We start from the raw sequence: 21378 nt of genomic DNA on the forward strand, positions 1-21378 counted from the left end.
GGTTGACAGCTCGCGACCCACCCCCCCATTTAATAACCTTGCGACCCCCTGAGGGGTCCCGACCCCCAGTTTGAGAACCCCTGCCTTAATAGCTCTATGAACCCAGCAAAATGGAATTATTTCAAATGGCAAACTATTTTGCAAAATTGTTTTACCATTTTAAGATCAGCTCTAGGCCAGATCCACAGCTGAAGCAAACCAGTTGTCAGGAGACCAGATCATAGGCAGTCATGCCTAGTGGGTCACAGCAGGAGTCAGGCCAAATGATGAGGCCAAATGCCAGAGACCACGGTCAAAGCAGAGTCAGAGATGAGAGCTGAAAGGAAGGACCAAAGTCAAGAGTCCAAATGCTAGAGCTAAGGGTTGAGATGGGAATCAGAGCCAAGGGTCAGAACTGGGCTACCTGGAGTCAGGGAAGGCAGGAGCAAGACTGGGTGCAGAGCTGGAGCAGTACAGGAACAAAGCAAGAGCAGGGCTTGGAGTAAGGCAAGCACCAGGAGACAGAGAATCTACAGACATGCGTACTGAGCAGCTGCTGAGCCTCTGCATCTACTGGGCTTAAAAGCAAGTTAGCCACCTGACTGCCTTAGCCAATCAGGGGGTTCTGCTGTAGCCAGCTGTGCTTGTTGGCTGCTTGAGGACTGGGCAGGCACAGGTGCAGGCCGTCTTTCTTGACACCAGTGTAGATCTCTTGACTTCATTGGAGCTTTGTCAATTTACACCGGCCAAGGATAGACAATGCATAACTGATACAAAATTACCCCAAACTCTGGAAGATGCTGCTCACTGAAGATGCTTCCTCATACTGGATAATGTATTGTGAAAAACACAAAGAAAATATATGGAATAAGTTTAGGAGCCCCTCAGGGAATGGGATGACTTTCTGTTATTTGGGGGAAAATATTGAACTAATTTACAAAAGCAGGGCAAAGTATGGCAAGTATGGCAAAAGCAGGGCAAGTATGTTGATATGACATCTCCTTCCTCTATTCCAGGGGTTCTCAAACTGGGGGTCGGGACCCCTCAGGGGGTCGCGAGATTATTACATGGGGGATCGCGAGCCGTCAGCCTGCACCCCAAACCCTGCTTTGCCTCTAGCATTTATAATGGTGTTAGACATATTTAAAAGTGTTTTTAATTTATTGGGGGGGAGGGGGTGTCACACTCAGAGGCTTGCTATGTGAAAGGGGTCACCAGTACAAAAGTTTGAGACCACTGCTCTATTCAGCAAATAGCCAGCATAGTACAATCAGTGTAATTTTGGCTGCAATCCTGCAGTCAGATCCATGGGCATGTCACTCTGTGATGGATGTCTGTATAAGAACCTGGTGTGATATAAAGGTCAGTGGTTTCAACCTCTTTCAGTCTATGGCACATAATTTTGTCAAAATAATTGAGCTGGGACCCATGATATACACCTAGCCCCTGCAGGTGCAAAAGATAATGGATTTGGATCATAGGATGATTTTTCAATCGTTTTGTAGGTGGTGGCTCGATAAAGGGAGGTGGTGGATATGGTGTGTCAGGCTGGTGCTGAACAGGGGTGTAGAATCTTCTATCCTCTCTCCCTCTTGGCTATCCAGAATGCATCTCAGAGCACAGGGACATGCTACTGCAAGGGGATGTGAAGCCAGATCCAGACTCTTGAAGCAGTGTTTCCCAGCCCTAGAGCTAAGTTCTGTCAGGCCAGGGCTGGGAGTGGGGAGAGAGAAGGAAGCTGCTCTGGGATAGTGATTGGGACAGTATGCAGAGCAGGGGAAGGACAGCACAAGCAAGAGATGCTAATCGTTCACTCCCCTGCCGATACTTCCAATGGATCCTAGCAACAGCATGATTTTGCAGCCAGTAGGAATAGACCATTGGGATCTCCTTCAACCTACTTTTGGGTCATTCCTGACTGGCTGAGATCTGCTGGGACAGATAGAGTTAACTGCCTAATCCCTTGAACTGCACCTACAGAGGGCCATATTACAGGTTGAAAAAGAAAAATCCATGAGTGTTACACAATAAAGAAAATACTAAAATTAAAGCAAAGCTATGATGTAAAAATGTAATTCAATAGTGATACACTGGGCCATTGTGAAAAACTAATAGAATTAGAAGAAAAGAATAAAAAATTACAAGATGCTACACAGACTCTGACATACAGAAAAATTGTATGAAATTATATTTTAGTGTAATAAACAGTATGTGATCATATAGTTAAATACAGTCATCAAAATGCAAAACAGGACAGAACTGAGGTAGGTTGCATGCGTAACCTTAACTTCAGTATTTCTTGACTTTTGATTGCTTAACCTGAAATATTAACATAGCATTTTTGTCGTTTCCAAAGCTTATAGAGAACAAAGATTTCTTTGACTAATACTTTGGCTTGCACCTAGATATAACTTTAAATTCGGAGGTATAGCTAAGTATATGTTTTGGAAGATCAATATGGTACACTAAGAACTGTTAAAGATCTATTATAGAGTGTTAAAAGGCTGGTTGCTCAGTTCTGGATGTCTATTCTGGTTCATGGGGATAGTGTTCATAAAAAACACAAGTATACTTTAGTCAAGTGAGCCTTTTCATGAATGGTGAAAGTACACCGTCTCTCTCATGTGTACATACTATACCCAATGAACTCATAAACAACCCTTCTCTGGTAAAACAGATTGTAAAAGAACTCATGGAATTATTCCCCAGCTAAAATGGTTAATATGGGAATTAAATCTGCAAATGTAATTATGTTTTCTCATTTATAGGAGAGTATTTAGGCCAGTGGCTCTCAGACTTTTGTGTTGGTGACCCCCTTTCATGCAGCAAACCTCTGAATGTGACTTCCATTATACATTAAAAACACATTTTTATATTTAACACTATTATAAATGCTGGCATCCAAGAGGGGGTTTGTGGGTCCAGGCTGACAGCTTGTGACCCCCAAGTAATAACCTCACGACTTCCTGAGGGGTCATGACCCCAGGTTTGAGAACCCCTGATTTAGGCTTATCCAATAATAATTATTAGTTGTCTAAAAAAGCTTTGAATATGATTAAAACAGTAAATATCCATTCACCTGAGTTTCTATTGCTATCAGATATTTAGGAATACATATCCTTAGCCAAACCTTTGAACTTTTTTAAATTAAACATCCTGTCTCTGGTAAAACAGATTATAAAAGAACTTGATAACTGCGATAATCTTAGTTTATCCTCATTTGCCAGGCTTAGTTCAGGTCGGGGTGGGCATTCCCCTTTTCCAGGTGCTCCCTATTTCACTTCCCTTATGGTATCCTAAAAGAGTGCAAAGTGACTTATCAGAATTTGTGTGAGCTGAGAGAAGATAGAATTAGAATTCCCACCTAAAATAAAATACTAATGTTTTGAATTCCCTAATTTATTTTTTTACTGTTTAGCACAACCCTGTCTTGCATTAGATTGGTAAATTGATACAACAGAGCTATTCTATAACACTAGAGTAATATTGGGCAGTCCCAGATATTGGAAATACTGCTACAGTATATTCCTTTTTGACTGGATCTAATATTTTTAAATCAAAATTAACAAACTGATACATCAAATGTGCCACATCAATCTGGCTTAAAGGATTTAGAATTCTTAAATATACTCTTAGACCAACATTTTTAAAGTTTGATTGTGACAATCAGGATCCAGACACTGAATGGGAGAACAGGGTGTTTGAACCACAAAGAATAAGCAGTTGAATCAACCGATTGTATACAATGTTATTGTGCCAAGAAACATATAAAGTAAGGTCTTTTATGAAAGCTTCTACTGTTCTAAACTTTATAAACATTGAGATATGTATGCAGGCTATAGTTACGAACTCATATATTTGTATCCATAAAGAACAGGGCTCATAAACTTCAGCTCCACCTCACAGCAGGACAGTGAGCGATCAGACAGGAAGAGGCACCTCTTCAAGCCAGGTGTTTGCACAAAATCAGAACCAAGTAATAATACATTGTACAACCCAGAAAAATACATCAATGGGAAACTAAAGTTAAGGGAAAGACACTGAGACAACTGGCGATTTCCCTGTGACGGGTTCCACTCAGAGTGCCACCTAGAACTGGGGTACCACTGAGTCCTCTGACCCACCAGCCTGGGCTCCCCCTCACATTGTGCTGCTGTGACAAGCTGTACCCCGCTCCCGGTCCTACACTTCACAAAGGTGGGAACACATCCAGCTGCAGTTACATGCAGGCTCTCTGACCAGCCACTTCATGAACCAACAATAGAAAGGCTACAGCCAAGGTAACTCTCAGCTCCCCAGGCACGCACCTCCTCTGGAACATAAACCCAAAATTAGATCATCTTGTGCTTACAGTGTAAGCTCAGAGAGTTTGCCCCTCTCTCAATGTGAAGAGGAAATACACTGTACCTGTGTTAAACCAAGCTGAGATTTTTCCTCAGACACTTCACTTAAAGGTACACTGGGTTTAATTTAAAACATAAAACAGGTTTATTTACTAGATTTTAAATGATTATAAGTAACAGCAAACAGATCAAAGCAGATTACCTAATAAACAAAAACGCAAACTAAGCTTAACATACTAGATAGATTGGATATGAATTAGAAGTTTCTCACCCTGAGAGATGGTACAAGCAGGCTTAAAGATTCTTAAGGGACAAGCTGCACGCTTAACAGCTTGGAATTCCGAGGTCTTTTGTACACAGGCTAGAAATCCCTTTAGCCTGGGTACAGCACTTCCCCCAGTTCAGTCTTTGTTCCTCAGGTGTTTCCAGCAGTCTTCTTTGTAGGGAGTGAAGAACAACCGATGATGTCACTCCTGCCTTATATAGTTTTAGCATATGGCGGGAACCCTTTGTCCCAAATCTCAGCTTGTGGAAAAACACTGACATCCCAATATGGAGTCCAGAGTCATGTGGCCTGGTTACATGCCCTTGCATACCTTGCTGAGTCATAGCAGCCATTACTTACCGACTGTCTGGAATGTTCACAGGAAGGTTACGTTCTTCCAGGGTCCATTGTCTTTGCTGATGGGCTATCAACACTATCTGGCTTCTTCATTGTTGTACCTGAAAGGCTGGCTGTGGGTGTTTTCCAGAGTAAGCCCATTTGAAACACAGATTCCTAGTTAATATTCATAACTTCAGATACAAAAATGATACATGTGTACAAATAGGATTATCATATTCAGCAAATCATAACTTTTCCAATGAGATCTTACATGACCCATCTTGTATAAAATGCATCATAATTATACTATCATCATATCATAATAATATCACTATGAAGAATATGGAATGCAGTGTCACATTCCCACTTTGAATATCTATAGTGACTGAAAAAAAACCAAAATCCTGCAAACCCCTTTAAAATGGACAGACTTTGAAATGAAAGGTATCCAGAAACTGAGAGACAGCCTTTAGGTGGGAAGCTGTCTATGAAATGCTGGATCCTACTTGTAGCTAGAGGGTATGCCGGGAAAACAGTTCAAAGGCAATATGTAACTTAGAGAAGGGATTTGATCTAATATGGAAGTGTAAAGTCTGAGGTTACATCATTATGTTTATTTACTGTGTAACTTGCATATGTTTGCTATTCCTTACCATTTCATCTTTGAATCTGTGTTTTTTTTCTATTAAATAAACTTTTTGTTTATTTTTATCCCAAACAGGTCTCTGTCATGTAAACTGTGTGGCGTGGGGAGCCAAAGTAAGCTGGTGGCTTGGGGGAAGCTGGTTTCACACCTTCAGAGGTGATCAACCAGAGGGAAAAAGTCCAAGTGCCTGGTGGTGAAGAACTCATGAAGGACGGATTTGGGGAAACTCGGGACTGGAAGGGGTGTTGGTGTCACCCTGCAAGGTGTAATTAGGCTAGTGAGAGCCATGGCGAGACCTTGGGCAGGCTACTGGTGTCAGGGATCTGAGCACAGCATTAAGGCACCTCAGGGTTATAGGGCAGGAGGTGACAGAATCCCTTACTGGTCTGGATGATCCCTCAAACATCACATTGATGTCGAATATTATGCACCTGAATTCCTACTCCAGCACCTACAGTAACGAAGTTGGCTGATAGTCAGAGGTGCTGAGCCACACTAGCTCCCGTAGATTTTATGGGAGCCTTGGGTGGTCATCACCTCTTAATGTCATTTAAGTGCCAAGATATGGACAGAGGTGCCTAAATTTTGGCCCTTTCTTCCTCTCTTTACTCTGCATTATTCCACTCTTGCCTTCAGGTGGGCATCTTTACCAGTCTGAGGATGGAATAGCCACAATTTGTGATGATCTCAGGTTTGTATTTTATGAGAAAGAAGGCAGCTGCAGTGCCCACATTGGCTCAGAAAAGACTAAAAGGATAGTGCCACATACTGAATCACCAACTCCACTTCCGTCATCTCCCCCGGGCTTCTTAAATATCTGTCATCCAAGTACTGTCCTGACCCAGCCTAATCCTGTTTACTTCATAATCTGTAGTGTGTGAGATTGTTGCAAATCACAGTACAAGATGTTATGGCTGCAGGAATTGGATAAAAGGCTTCCTGCAGAGTTTACCCCCTTACATTAGGAGAGATTTTGCTAGAGCGCTCTGGCAATGAACCTCAATCCTTAAATATCCAACAATATGCTTTTTTAAAACTTGAATCTTTCCAGAGTAGACAAACAACAACAACAAATTGTTTAAATTTTGGAATGAGAGAAACAAATATCTACCATATCCAAGCTGAATCAACCAAAACTGACAGGATTTCTATCCGGAGGGGAAGTACATTTAACTCATCTATCCAAGTACATTTAAACCATCACTTCCTAACTGTGGGTGTTTGAAGATTCTTCTTTAGTCCACTAGTTTATCATTCTTTTTACAGCCTTCAATTTTCTGAGATTTGTTCTACACAGATAAGGGGCAACTGGCACCATCAATAACAAAACAAAAGAAAATATTTACCCACTACTTATGTGCCCATTTAAGTTATGTGGTCAGTATTGTTTTTGGTAGTCAGCTTTTGAATACACTAGAGTAATTAGATAAGATATTAAACATGAAGTCTAGAGCTCATTGGGAATTTTTTGGCAAGCAATCTTTTTGATTATTATTGAAATATGCAGATGAAAGACAAAACTGGTTGAAAAATCAAGGTTAGCTTAAACAAAGCTCCCGACTTGAGAAAATGTTGAACAAGTTTCAAAATTGTCAAAATATTTTATGTGGACATTTTCAGAATGACAAATTTGGGTTTTCTGATTTGAAACAACTTTTTGTTTCAAAATGTAAGCTGATTAGACTTTTTAAAAAGAAAAAAGCGAACATTGAAAGAATCACTGTAGTATTTTAAACAAAATGTTTTGATTGACCTGACCCCCACCCTAAGTCAGTTTTTCATGTCATGAAAATTTGAGATTGACTTTCCACCCTGATCTGAGATGAGCAAAAATTTTGAACTCTTAAAAATATTCAACAGATGGGAAAACCATTTCCCACTCAGGTCTAATGAAGACCTCAGTTGTAGTAAACACTGAGCAAGGGGCACCATATTATTGTAATGATTTCGTTTCATATTTAATAAGCCTAGTAATTGTAAATGAGATCATTCAGTCATAACACACAAGTCCTAGCGGGGGAATGACAAAATGGGGCAGGTCAGCAGGATAAAAGAAAAGCAAACTATAGTATATTTCACTTCCACTTAATATTGTTGAAATATGTCGATAGTACTAAATATACTCCAATAGCCCGTACAATTTAAATGCAGAATTTATATGAAAAAAGTCTCATCACTATAAAAGATGATGAATTAATCACATTATACCAAGAATAAAGAAATGGAGATTGCACTGTGGTCCAGTCCAGCAGCTGCAGATGTTTTGGCACCAAAGTGCATCATCAACATTAAGTTACTTTGCACAATGATGAACTCATGAAAGCCTAAAATCTCTCTCCATCTCCCAGGTGACGGGATCTCTCTTTAGTAAAATATTCTGTCTAGTTCAGCTTTATCAGTAACCCTCTTGCCAAGATTTTGCTTTTCTAGGACAAACCCCATGTACGCTGCAAGAAGTATTGGAGAAGACCAGAGAAGCTTTCAGTCATTCAAGCCCCAATTCAGCAATATATTTAAGCACACTCCTAATTTTAACTCTGAGTGGTCCCATCAACTTTAATGGTTTACAGTTAGGGATATAAGCCTAGATCCTCAAAGATATTTAGACATTGAAATCGATGGAAATTAGGAGCCTAAATACCTTTGAGGATTTGACCAATGCTCGCATACCTTGCTCAAACTGAGCCTCAGTCAGCAACAGAACCAGAATTTCATAGATATATACTGATTTAGAGCATCTGAGGATATGTCCTTATGTATCTTCATTATTTCTAGAGTTTCCATCAATGTGCCAAGTAACAGAAAACAATTCTGCATCTCTATGGTGATACAGTTTTGAGATATTATAATTTTCTCAAACACCAGATCAACAGTATGAGTGACCAGATGGACCAAGTGAAGGCTAAGTATTCTCTGTCCTTCCTTCCTTCCCTTCCTCCCTCCCATCTTCTGAAATTTTGTAGTCTTTGGCAAACAGTTACACAAAACAGAGAGATAAACTTTTAAATCCCTGCTCTTTTCAATTCATGAACCATTCTATTGTCTAATCAGGTTTGCTTGGTTTTGGTGTCTCATCGGCCTCATTGGCAATATCCCTAAATGGTGATTAGCACCCAGGACTACTTTCCAGAGACAGCAGCTGCTAAATAATGTTCTAGATATTTTACCTATTCTCAACTCATTGAGTACACCTGAGCACTATAATACAGTGCACACTTCTTACAGCCTAATGGTTGCTGTAATTACTGCAGACAAAAAATGGATTTCACAAAACAAATCGATTCAGTTTCATTAGATATTTTATCAGTTGTAATAGGCAGAAATTGAGGTCACAAAAACAGACACACTCAGGGCATCCTGAGGCATTGCCAGTCTCTTTTGAGGTAGGAAAGGCACTTTGAAGAGTGTTAACACCAGCAAGTGTACAAATGAGAAGGAAGAGCATGAGTTTTAAAGCCTTTTTCCCCCTTATATGTATATATAAACTTTGCAAACCTTCCTTTTCAGTTTAAAATCACCTTTAAATGGTCACAGCTGTCTATGTTGCATGGACACTTGCTTTAGCAGACACCTACTTGCTCTTTCTCAGATGTCCTCCAGCGATCTGTTGTGCAATCCATTTTGTACTTTAAAGAATAAACCTTTTTTAATAAGCAAAATATGCATCATGACTATAAAGAGAATTAAAATTAAAATACATCTTAAAAGGCTACCAGAGTTGTAATTGTTCATTTCAGACACTGATATATTCCATTCTCATTGAGCCTCTCTCTTTATCCTGAGAGACTCATTCTTGTCACTTTTTCTCAACTTCCTTACTGAGACTGAAGTTGTCCTGTCCGCTCAACAATAGAAATTATGCATCTTGGTTTCAATGCAGAAATGGTTTCTCTGCAGTTGCTTCCCTGCACTAGAAAGAGATTTGCCCCAGTTGCATAATGTTTACGCATGGGCCTCAACACTTCAACAGAGGGAATGGATTAACTTAAAAAAAAAAAAGTACCCCGGTTCCAATTCCTCCCAGTCCAAATCTGGCTGAAATGAAAATACAAACGCTGTACCACCTTTGAGGACATGTAACATTCACTTCAGAAGTAGAGCCACCAGATTGAAGTACATATGTTCTCACAGACATAGTTACAGGTCACAAAATAACCATAAGCAATAAAGAAAAGCACTCTCCTTGGCCAACGTCAGTTTGGGTCAGCCATTTCTCACAGAATCAACCCAGTCTCCATGGAATATACAAGAAAGAGGACCCAGGGCTCCTTTCATATAAAGCCCCAAATATTACAGTTGATAGCTTCATTCCTTGTCAGCATCCCATGAAAAAGCACTTCTCCCTGAAGAGCCAAAGAGGGGAGAGTTGTTGCTGTTGTTAACAATAATCTTATTGTTAAGTGGGAGTATGGGCCCTAAAGGCCAGAATGAGAGGCCAGTTTCTCCATTCCATTTGTCCAGGCAGACAATAACTGAAGCAGTAATTGGGAGAGATGAAAGTGGTCCTGGGGAGCAGAAAGTGTCTGAGAAAGGAAAGGCATGGGGCCACTGAGGGGGGCTGTGGAACCACTAAACTTAGGAGTTTGTAGGCCAGGATTTGAAGTATAGTCTCTTGAAAGAGCATTCTGAAACTAAGGAAGGGGCAAAGGGGGCTCTTTTTGGAAGTGGATAGTGTTTAATAAATTAGACCCCAGGAGAGGGGGAATATAATTTTAAGGACTCTGGGCATCAGTAGGTTACTTTGGGAACCTCGGAGGGAAACTGAGGTGGGATGCCTACAGGACCACACCAGGTCATGAGGGGGCATCCCAAGGCAGCACCTGTCTACAAACACTAAGTGACAAATTCCTCTTCATTCAAGTGGACTAAGGATGTAATTGGGCCCCCTGTGTGAAGTAGACTTTCCCATCCCAAACATCATATGCTCCTTTGACATTTTGAGGCACGGGAGTGCACACAGAACTCCATGACCCCTAGAAAACTGTGAATGAGACGAAGTGATCGCAACAGCAGTCTAGCTATTAAATCTTGTCTAGCCCATTACACCCTCTTTGTGTGTCCTTGCAGCATTGGTAACCTGCAGATTTCTGTGACTTTCTGTATACATTATGTTACTGTATGACAGGGACTTGTTTAGTTGGGCATAGACTAGGGCTGGGGTTTCTTTTACAGATGCCAATTTGGTATATAGAGCTGTACTCTGGGGAGACAGTGAGAGGAATTATTTCTGTTCTTCTATCCTGTCTGAACTGTACTCTTGAATCTTGTATGTTTCTGTGCCTTTGGTCTGAAGGGCCAACCACAAGCATGGACAATATGTGCAGCTATATAGGTCATTAGGACTAGCTAACTACAGAACTGGCATCATTGTGAGCACATGGTAAAGGAGAGAGCTACATCTATTTGGCCTGCAACCTCCTGTCAATTGCACCACTGATACTGTGTCACTGATATGCTGTTTTCCTGGGCAATGCTATGAAACGTCTGACTTTGCACAGTTGAGGGTCAGATCAGTTGCTTATCTACCGCTGAGGATACAGAGCATGAACTGATAGAGAATAATAGCATGACTAGGTAGGTGAGGTGAGTATGTATCACAACTTTCTCATTTAGTTAAATTCACTTTTCATTACAAGCCATGTTCAAAGGAGCCAGAGTATCTCAGAGGGCTGCATGAAAGAGATGGGAACAGCACATCACTGAGACCCAGCTTTTAAGAATAACTGATATACAGTGATGTCTCTCTCAGTCTGCAGGCAGCTCGAAACCAGGGGACTGATAACTTATGAAACTTAAGGATCAGAAGAGCCCAGAATGACCATAAATCTTACCATAGTTGGGATGAAATGTAAAACACCATTCTTCATTATAGCCATCATACAATAAATATATTAGAACTAATCAAATAACTATTTAAACAATTAAACAATTTGTAACTATTGGCTCATGAAAGATTAAAGACACAACCAGAGAGCCACCAATTTTCTGTTGGCTTAATGTAATTTTTATAAGGTATTCAGACACCATAGTAGTGAGTACAATATATAAATACCTAGATAGATTACATTAGTCAATCATAAGTTCTTCATCCTCTTCTCTCTGTCCTCTCCAGATATATATACTTTTTCTCCTATCTTTCTTGCCAAGTCTTCTTTATCCCATTTCCCCTTCTGAATGTAAGAACACGCCATAATTTTCACTCTTCCTCTTCCCCTCCTCCTGAGTCATCTCTCCCAGCCCTGAGTCTCATCATCAGTCTCCTCTCTGCCCTTTAAATCTCCTTTCCTCTTACTCCCTGTCTCCAGCTTTCTTTCCCCTTTTTTCCTCCTCCAGCAAAGACGGATGGGCAGTGATATTCAGACCTAACTAGCATCTGCACTAAGCTGAAGCTTCCTCCTCAGGAGGTAGGAGCTTAGCTGTCTGGGAGATGGGTAAAGAAAGTATGCAGGGAGAGCTGAACTGAGCTTCTGTTATGCAGAGTGAAAAGGTGATATGAGTAAGTTTGCCTGCCCTATTGTGCTTTACTAACACTTTTGGCAAGCAAGATTTAGGACATGTAGATGCGTGGTGGGGAGAGAAAAGTTCAAAAGGAAAGGGGATCTGACCTTAACCCATCTACCCAAAGGAGTGAAAAACAGTACTGCTTAGAAAATAGTGCTGCTTTTTCTCCAGGCTGTTTGACTCAGGCCCCCTTTTCTTTCTGCTTTGGCTTCATTTTCTCTCTCTTCCCCTCACCCCCCCCCCCCCATGACTGTTGCCAAAAGCAGGGCAAGCACAGCACCAGATGCTACTGGAGTTCCCTATGTATCTGGAGTCTGAATTGCTATGTTTGCCAGCATGGAAGTAGTACTTCCTAGGTGAACTGAATAATTCATTTGCCCAACATGTTGCAAATTGTTGTGCTATTTGGATCATGAATATTTGTTTGCCCTTTTCTTCTGCGGGTCTCTGTCCAGAAGGGGAGAGATGAGCCAATTCTACATCAGGGAGCAGCACATCCTTCAAGCTGTTCCCCAGTTCAGATGTTCAAGAGCAGGGTGGGGCACTCAAATGCAGATATAAGATGCACACTCAGAGGGCACCTGCTTCTTTCAAAATCTCAGAGCCCAGGGGGTAGAGCGTGGGAACAAGCTCTACAATTTGTGATCAGCTCAGGTCAACTGTTCACCCGGTGGATGCGCTCGTGGATAGAGGATTGATGACACATACTTTGTGTTTTAGTGTCCATGGAATAAGCTCCCTGGAAAGGCAATAAAACACAGGGATAGGGGCCAGTGTTTCTGTCTGGAGGTCTGAATCAAAATTGTGGGGCTGTGTCATAAATATAAAGGGAAGGCTAACCACCTTTAAATCCCTCCTGTCCAGAGGAAAAACCTTTTCACCTGTAAAGGGTTAAGAAGCTAAAGATAACCTCGTTGGCACCTGACCAAAATGACCAATGAGGAGACAAGATACTTTCAAAGCTGCGGGGGGCGGGGGGACGGACAAAGGGTTCCCTCTGTCTGTGTGTTTCTTCTTTTGCCAAGACCAGAGCAGGAATGCAGGTCAGAACTCCTGTGAAGGGTTAATAAGCAATCTAGTTAGATATGCGTTAGATTCTGTTTTGTTTAAATGGCTGATAAAATAAGTTGTGCTGAATGGAATGTATATTCCTGTTTTTGTGTCTTTTTGTAACTTAAGGTTTTGCCTAGAGGGATTCTCTATGTTTTGAATCTGATTACCCTGTAAGGTATTTACCATCCTGATTTTACAGAGGTGATTCTTTTACTTTTTCTTCAATTAAAATTCTTCTTTTAAGAACCTAATTGCTTTTTCCTTGTTCTTAAGATCCAAGGGTTTGCAAATTGCAAATTGGTGAGGATTTTTATCAAGCCTTCCTCAGGAAAGGGGGTGTAGGGCTTGGGGGGATTTTTTGGGGGAAAGATGTTTCCAAGCGGGCTCTTTCCCGGTTATATTCGTTAGACGCTTGGTGGTGGCAGCAATAAAGTCCAGAGGCAAAAGGTAAAATAGTTTGTACCTTGGGGAAGTTTTAACTGAACCTGGTAAAAATAAGCTTAGGGGGGTTTTCATGTAGGTCCCCTCATCTGTACCCTAGAGTTCTGAGTGGGGAAGGAACCTTGACAGGCTGGAAGGGACATTGAGAAGTCATCAAGACCAGCCCCCTGCATTGAGATAGGACCAAGTAAACCTAGATCATCCCTGGCAGGTGTTTGTCCAACCTATTTTTAAAAATCCTTCAGTGACAGGGATTCCACGACCCCCTTTTGAAGCCTATTCCAGTGCTTAACTATCCTTTTAGCTACAAAGTTTTTCCTAATATTTAACCTAGATCTCCCTTGCTGCAGAATAAACTTATTACTTCTTGGCTCACTGAAGGGTGGACCTGGAGAATTATTGACCACCGTCATCTTTATAATACCCTTAACATTCTTGAAGACTTATCAGGTCCCCTCCTCCATCTTTTCCCCCCTCAAGACTAACATGCCCAGTTTTTTAAATCTTTTTTCATACGTCAGGTTTTCTAAACCTTTTATTATGGTTGCTTTCCTCTGGACACTCTCCAAATTAATATCTTTCCTAAAATGAGCCGCCCAAAACCAGGCACTGTACTCTAGTTGAGGCCTCACCAGTACTGAGTAGAGCGGGACAATTACCTCCGTGACTTACAACACTCCTATTAATACACCCATAAATGATATTAGCCTTTTTCACAACTGCATCACATTGTTGACTCATATACAACTTGTGATCCACTGTAAGCCCCAGTTCCTTTTCAGTTGTACTACTACCTAGCCAGTTATTCCCCAGTTTGTAGGTGTGCATTTGTTTTTTTCCTTCCTAAGTGCCATACTTTGCACTCGTTTTTACTGAATTTCGTCTTCTTGTATTCAGACCAGTTCTCCAATTTGTCAAGGTTATTTTTACTTCTAATCCTGTCCACCAAAATGCTCTCACACACAGCTCTCAGACACAAAGTTTGCCCATCCCTAACTCTTGCAGAAGAACCAATGTATCTACATTTTACTTGGCATCATACATCACCGCCAAAATTGCCAGTTAAGCTAATCTCTGGGTTTTGTGATGTACAAACCAGAAAAACACTGTTTCCTTTTCAGATTTCATATTGAGCTTTCACTGGTGTCACTTAGAGACATGTTCTATTGATATGTGGACTGAGACGGAAGATGGAAACCACAGAGGGAGAATGACTGTCAAACACAAAGACCAAGTTTTTTATTGAGTCACTTTTCTGATGATAGCCCCACCTTGAGATGAAACTTTTTGCTGGAGACTAAGGGTTATCATTTCAGGAACAGGGTAGTGATCCTTAATCTTCTAAAAAAAAACCCCAGCCCTTTTATCATTGAAAAAGTTATGCCAGCTCTCAAAGAACACACACACACCACATAGGTGAATTTCTCATTTCTACTCAACAATATCTGTGGGCCTTAAGTGGTCCAAGTGGTGTTTGTTAGCTTTTCAGTACAGCTTCTTCCAGTTACAATCCCTTCCTAGTTCTCAAATTAGCAACAGTCAGCTCTTAGAATTGTAGATTATGAACTTCTTGGGACAGGGTCCTTTCTTTTTAATAATCCTGAGCTAGGTGCTTCACGAACAACACTATTGGATTATAATATCTATAATTATAATAAATAGTTGAATCCAAACTTTATGAACATCTTGTGCTGTGCCATGCTGAAGTCACCATTTAACCCCTTCTCAGAGTTATGGCCATTATGCAGGTAATACAGAGTAGGAAAGAAAAGGCTACTCCCACACGTGACAGCAAACCAGATGTGAACCCCAGATGACCGCTGGATTCTGCTACTGGGGAAATTCACAGCAGAGTTAATGACTCTTTCCACCTCACACCTGCGGTCACATCCAGTGCTGAAGTGTGTCTGTGTGCATGCAGGCACATGCATGGGTAGGGGTACACTGGGTTGACAATATTCCACATTCCCTGCGACAGATGAACTGTCAGGAGAGTAGGAAGGACTAAGAGAGAGACAATGTGTTTCTGAAACTTGATGTTATTTTGAAAGCAAATATGGAATTCAGGGAACTACCTGGCTAGGTGGATGGACTAGTTCTGAGATACGGAGCCTTTCACCTTTGTGTCACTGGTTAGAATCCAGTAGAGATCTGCAGGGACTGAAAGTTGTTACTTGCTGAAGGCTATTCAATGGCCTATATGAAATGAGGCGATGTTCCTTGTCAATTAGGAACCCAAGCCGAGACCCACATCACAGAACCATCTCCTGAGTCTCAGGAGAGAGGCCAAGATTTGAATGGGCAAGGAGCTTGAACTTTCCTCTCCTGTCTTGCCACCATTGCAAATGTGTCCCCTCCAGGGCAGGGGTGCACTACATAGATGGGGACAATGTGGGGAATTGTCAGGGGCCTAGTCTGCAGCAGAGCCAGTCTCCAGGCAACCTAATGAGCTTAGCAAGTCCTGATGGAAGCTGTCTGATTGACTGCGGGAGTCAGCAGGCTGATATTATAGCTCAGTAGCAGCAGCAATCTAGTGGCTGCTGAAAGCATTCCTAGCTTGCAGCTGCATTTGTTCCTGTCCCCCTGCCTCAGTTATTTCTAGCCTTGCTACAGCCCCAGCCCAATCCCGTACCTGCTCCTCCTCCAGTCCCCACCTCCTTGCTGACTCTGGGCTCCAACCTTCCACTATGCCTTCTGACTGTGATTCTAGTTAACCCTTTGGCTTAGGCTTTGGTTTCTGACTCCTGGCTATGGGCTTCGCTCCTGGACCTGCCCCATCTGGAGTCAACTTCGAATCGCAGATTTTTGCTTCCATCAGTAGGCCAGACCACCCATAACTTGGTAGCTTACAATTTGAGCAGCCCCAAAAGATTGAACGAGAGTGTGAAAGGAACCAGATTGCCCTTCAGATGGATTCTGCGGAGATAGACATGCTCCAGCTGGACACTGTGGGAATCCTGTATACCTGAAAGGCCCAGATTATGGCCTTGCAGTTACAAACAGGCAGTGCCTCCCAAAGGATTCAGGGGGCCTGGGGCAAAGAAATTTCGGGGGCCCTTTAATTAATTAAGCGCCGTTTTAATTTTTACTCACCCAGCGGTGCTCCGGGTCTTTGACGGCATTTCGGTGGCATGTCCTTCACTCACTGCAGGTGTATTTGGCGGCACTGAAGGACCCGCCGCCAAAGTGCCGCTGAAGACCCGGAGCAAGTGAAGGACCCGCTGCCGAAAACCCGGAGCGCCGCCCCATCAGCAAAAGTGCCGTCGGGTGAGTAAAAGCGCCACAGCGGGTGGCGCCTTTTTTGTGATCACTTCCCCTGTTCGTTCCACCTGGCTACGTCACTGGCCCTTCCATAAAAAAAAAGTTGCAATACTATAGAATACTATATTCTCGTGGGAGTCCCTGTGAGGCCCCAGGGCCTGGGGGAAATTGCCCCACTTTCCCCCCCACCTCTGGGCAGCCCTGCAAACAGGCTCAAGCCATTCCACCCTTACCTGCCATCCTAACTTCTAGGGAGTCAGTGATTCCAGTGTAGATAGCTTGACTGGGACCATCATGAGCTATGCTGGCTCCTATCCATGGTTTGGCCCCAGTCATTCACCACTGACGAGACACGAGTAGGACTTACTCTTAGTCTGTCAAGTGGGGAGGCCCTGGCCTGCAGTTCTCCCCTCCTGGAGACTTCTAGCTCCCTCCTGCGGAAGCTCGAAGAGTTGATCAGAGCCAAGACAATTGTGTTTGACAATCTGAATTGCACATGGTCTGCCAAAAGCATGCTTTTGGGGCTGCGTCAGGGGAACAGGTTGCCAATCTTGCCCCAGAGTTCTGATGTCTGGCAGCAGACACTAAATGGAATGAGGCAGTGCAGCGCTACCATTTCTGACATGGCCTATGCGAGGAAATTCTGGATGAACTGGCATGGGCATGGCATGGGTGGATCTGCCACCCAACCTAGATGCCTTAGTCAAGCAGTGTATCAGTATTGATGACCACCTATCTGCATGCCACCAGGAGAGAGTCAAGTCCCTGGTCCCTTTTCACATCTTCAACACAGGAGCCTGAGCAGAGCAGGTGGGTTTGGCCTTGCTTCTCTGATGCAGAGAAGGGCTGGCCTCATGGTTTGGACCTATGCCTCTATTGTAGGGATATCCCTCTAAGAACCAAGCCATTTCTCAAGCAGAAAGACTCCAAGCCTCAGCCCCAATGAGGGGGTCTGGGCTCAGCCTGTGTTCGCCCCTACCTCTCAATCCAGGATCCAGGATCTTGACCCCTCTTTGCCCTGGTCTACACTGCGGGGGGCGGGGGGGAGAATCAATCTAAGTTACGCAACTTCAGCTACGTAAATAACATAGCTGAAGTCGACGTACTTAGATCGACTTACCGTGATGTCTTCACCATGGTGAGTCGACTGCTGCCGCTTCCCCGTCAACTCTGCCTGCACCTCTCATGGCACTGGAGTACAGGAGTCGACGGGAGAGCACTAGACTAGACATGATAAATTGATCCCTGCTGGATCGATCGCTGCCCGCCGATCCGGTGGGTAGTGAAGACATACCCAGTGTACTGGCATCCTGGCTATGGATGGACACTGTGCCAGCACCCTGCTACTCCAGGTACAACATCCATATCAGAGGTCAAGACGAGGGCACTCATGGACTTGGGGGCCTCCGACAATTTCATGGATTTAGACTTTGGCCAGGTTCACAACAGTCCAACTCAGTGCAAGAGCATCCCTGATTTGGTGGAGGTTATTGACAAATCCCTCTCCTCCTCCAGCCCAGTACTCATCAGATGGCACCCCTGATAATTAACATCCACCAGGGTCACAGGAAGGTCCTACAGTTTGTCTGATCCATGCACCTCACTTCCCCATTATCCTTAGTATTCTCTGGTTCATCACTCACTATCTGTGCATCTTTTGGGGACCAGGCATAATACACTTCACATTAAGACTCTGCTACCTATTTTGCCTCCCAAAATCATGTTCCAGACACACACCCTTGATCATCACCACTTACCTGAAAATTCAGAGATCAAAGGAGGTACACTGAAGGCAATCACCTACATTTCTGTGAAACCCTTGATTGCTTCAGGAATCTCAGTAAGAGATCAGGATTATGCCCATGTTTCTCATAAAAAGAGGGCAGATACTTTGCCATGACATTGCAGTTATGATTGTCCAACTGACCTGCAACCCAGAGCCAAGCTCCTCTTTGTCCTCATATATTCCCTCAGAACCTGAAGTACTATATTACTAGCATGATTTAGAGACTGGTGAATGGATTTAGTTAAATAATAATTTAACTATATTTTGAGTAAAACATGCTATTTTTTAAAACCTCATATGGACCATATTTTTAACTGGCCCTTTCTCTACTTGCATCCACCAGGGAAGAGCCAGTCCCAAGGTTCAAACTGTTCCCTCTGTGCAGTTCCCAGAAATTCACATTGCCCCACAAGGTCAATGGGGTTTCATCAAGAAGCAGCAAGCTGAGTAGTCGCACTGTGCACAGGAGAGTTCTTTCCCTACATTCCCCTGGGATTGTGCAGCTCCATACAAATCCCAGCACAAGTCAATGTCTGACACTATTTGACCCCCATTTCATTTTAACATGCACATCTGCATGTCCCAGTTCAGCTAACTCTGGGATAATCTCAGAGGGGCTGTTCTCTTGGCATTTTTGGCCCAGCTGGAAGTAAAAATTACCAGAAACCTTGGTTTCCATTCCAATTTTGCAGACTCAGGTAGTTCAGCTAAGCATTTAGGTCTAAACATTTAGGTGGTACTTAACTCTGACCTTTTTGAGTAGTGCAGAATTCAGTTGTAGATAAAGCACCTTTTTCCAGAGGTGTAATGGAAGGAAGTGAACAGAAATACTGGGCCCAAATTTGCTCTTATTGAAGTCAACGTGAGCTTTTCCAGTAATTTCAATGGGAAAAGAAATATCCATTACTAATTATGTATTTGTAATACCTAGAGAAGAGATTCATAAGGCTTGTTATATAGATTCACAGATTTTTTTTAAGGTAATCTAGTCTGTTTTTATTTCACTCACAAAGTCCTGCACCAAGCCCAATAACGTGTAGTGAACTATATCATATATTTTAGGAAGATATCTAATATTGATTTAAAGAATCCAAGTGATGGAGAATCTACTGCATCCCATGGTAATCTGTTCCAATTGTTCATTACCCTCACCACTGAAAAAATTGCAGCTTATTTCCAGTTTCAATTTTTCTACCTCCAACTTTTAGTTACTGTATCTTGTGTATTTGTCTACAAGACTGATAACAGAACTCTTAACATCTTTTCACTGCATAAGTCTTTATAGATGGATCAAGTAATCTTTTAATCTTCTCCTCAAAAAGCTAAACCATTTGCATTCTTTCAGTCTCTCAGAAGGCATATTTTCTACACTTCAAATAATTCCTATAGCTCTTCTCTGGACCCTGTCCAGTTTTTCAACAACCTTTTTTAAATGGAGACACCAGAAATGGACACAGTCTCCCAGCAGTGGGTTCAACAATGCAGTATACAGTGATAACATCTATTACTCTTACTTGATATTCCCGTTTGTATGTTGATGCAGCATCAGACTGGGAGCTCATGCTCAGCTGGTAATCCACCATGACTTCTAAGTACTTTTCAGAGAGTCCCCATTCTCCAGAGGAATATCTTTCTTTTTATTAGCTGTATGACCCTGCATTTGAAAATATTTAAACCCATTTTCTGTTATTGTTCCCAGATTGCTAAACAATCCAGAACACTGTATATCAGTGAGCTGTTCCCATTCTTATTTACTGCCCCACCAATCTTAGTGTCAGCTGCAGACTTTATCAGCAATGATTTATATTGTCTTCTTACTGTAGATAAAGTTATTGAATGGCACTGGGCAAGTACCTTCCCTAGCAGAATGCCTGGCAAATCCCACCTCATTGATGATTCTTCAGTTAACAGCATTAACTATAATAGTTGCCCGCTCCTGTTCCCAATAAGACAATGTCAAAGATCACCTTGACTTCAATGGGAGCAAACTGGACTCTTTCTCTCTTCACTTTCCTTCTGTTTCCCCCCTGGAATAGGGTGTTGTACCAGCACAACTATATTCTTCATTACCTTGTTGTGTACAAGAAACCAAAAGGCCTTTGGTGAATGATTAAATACTTTGGTGTTTAATCAGCCACAGCAGCCATTCATTGGTCCCTCTCTTACAGTTCAAGAGAAATACTCACTTAAAAAAACCAACACCTGGCAAATAAACCAAGAACCTTGGTAGAGGGGAGTCTAGGAAATTTAAAAAGGATGTTGCCTTCAGAGTACTTATTTCATTAACCCAACCAAATATACAATGGTCTTTTTTTTGTAGTAGTAGTATTCTCTGGTTCTAGTGATAATTTAAAATTCTTATCTTAGGCTATGTCTATACATACCGTGCTACAGCGGCACGGCTCTACTGATATAGTTAAGCTACTGCAGCGCATCTGGTGAAGATGCTCTATGCCGATGGGAGACAGCTCTTCCATTGGCATATACTATCTCATCAGGTGGCAGAAGCTATGTCAGCAGGAAGAGCTTTTTGCGCCAACATAGTGCTGTGCGCACAAGTGCTTATGTCAGTGTAACTTATGTTGTTCAGGAGGGCAGGGGTTTCATACCCCTGAGCGGCATAAATTATGCTGACATAGGCTGTAGTGTAGATATAGCCTTAGTTGCACATAACTTCTTGCAGATGGCTTTCAAAAAAGTCACTTTAGGCTGATGCCTTTCCATTAACACCTGCCTTCCATCTGCCCACGTTATTTAAGTGTTA

This window comes from Lepidochelys olivacea, assembly GCF_965140295.1.
Source record: "Lepidochelys olivacea isolate rLepOli2 genome assembly, chromosome: 5".
Taxonomy (NCBI): Eukaryota; Metazoa; Chordata; order Testudines; family Cheloniidae; genus Lepidochelys; species Lepidochelys olivacea.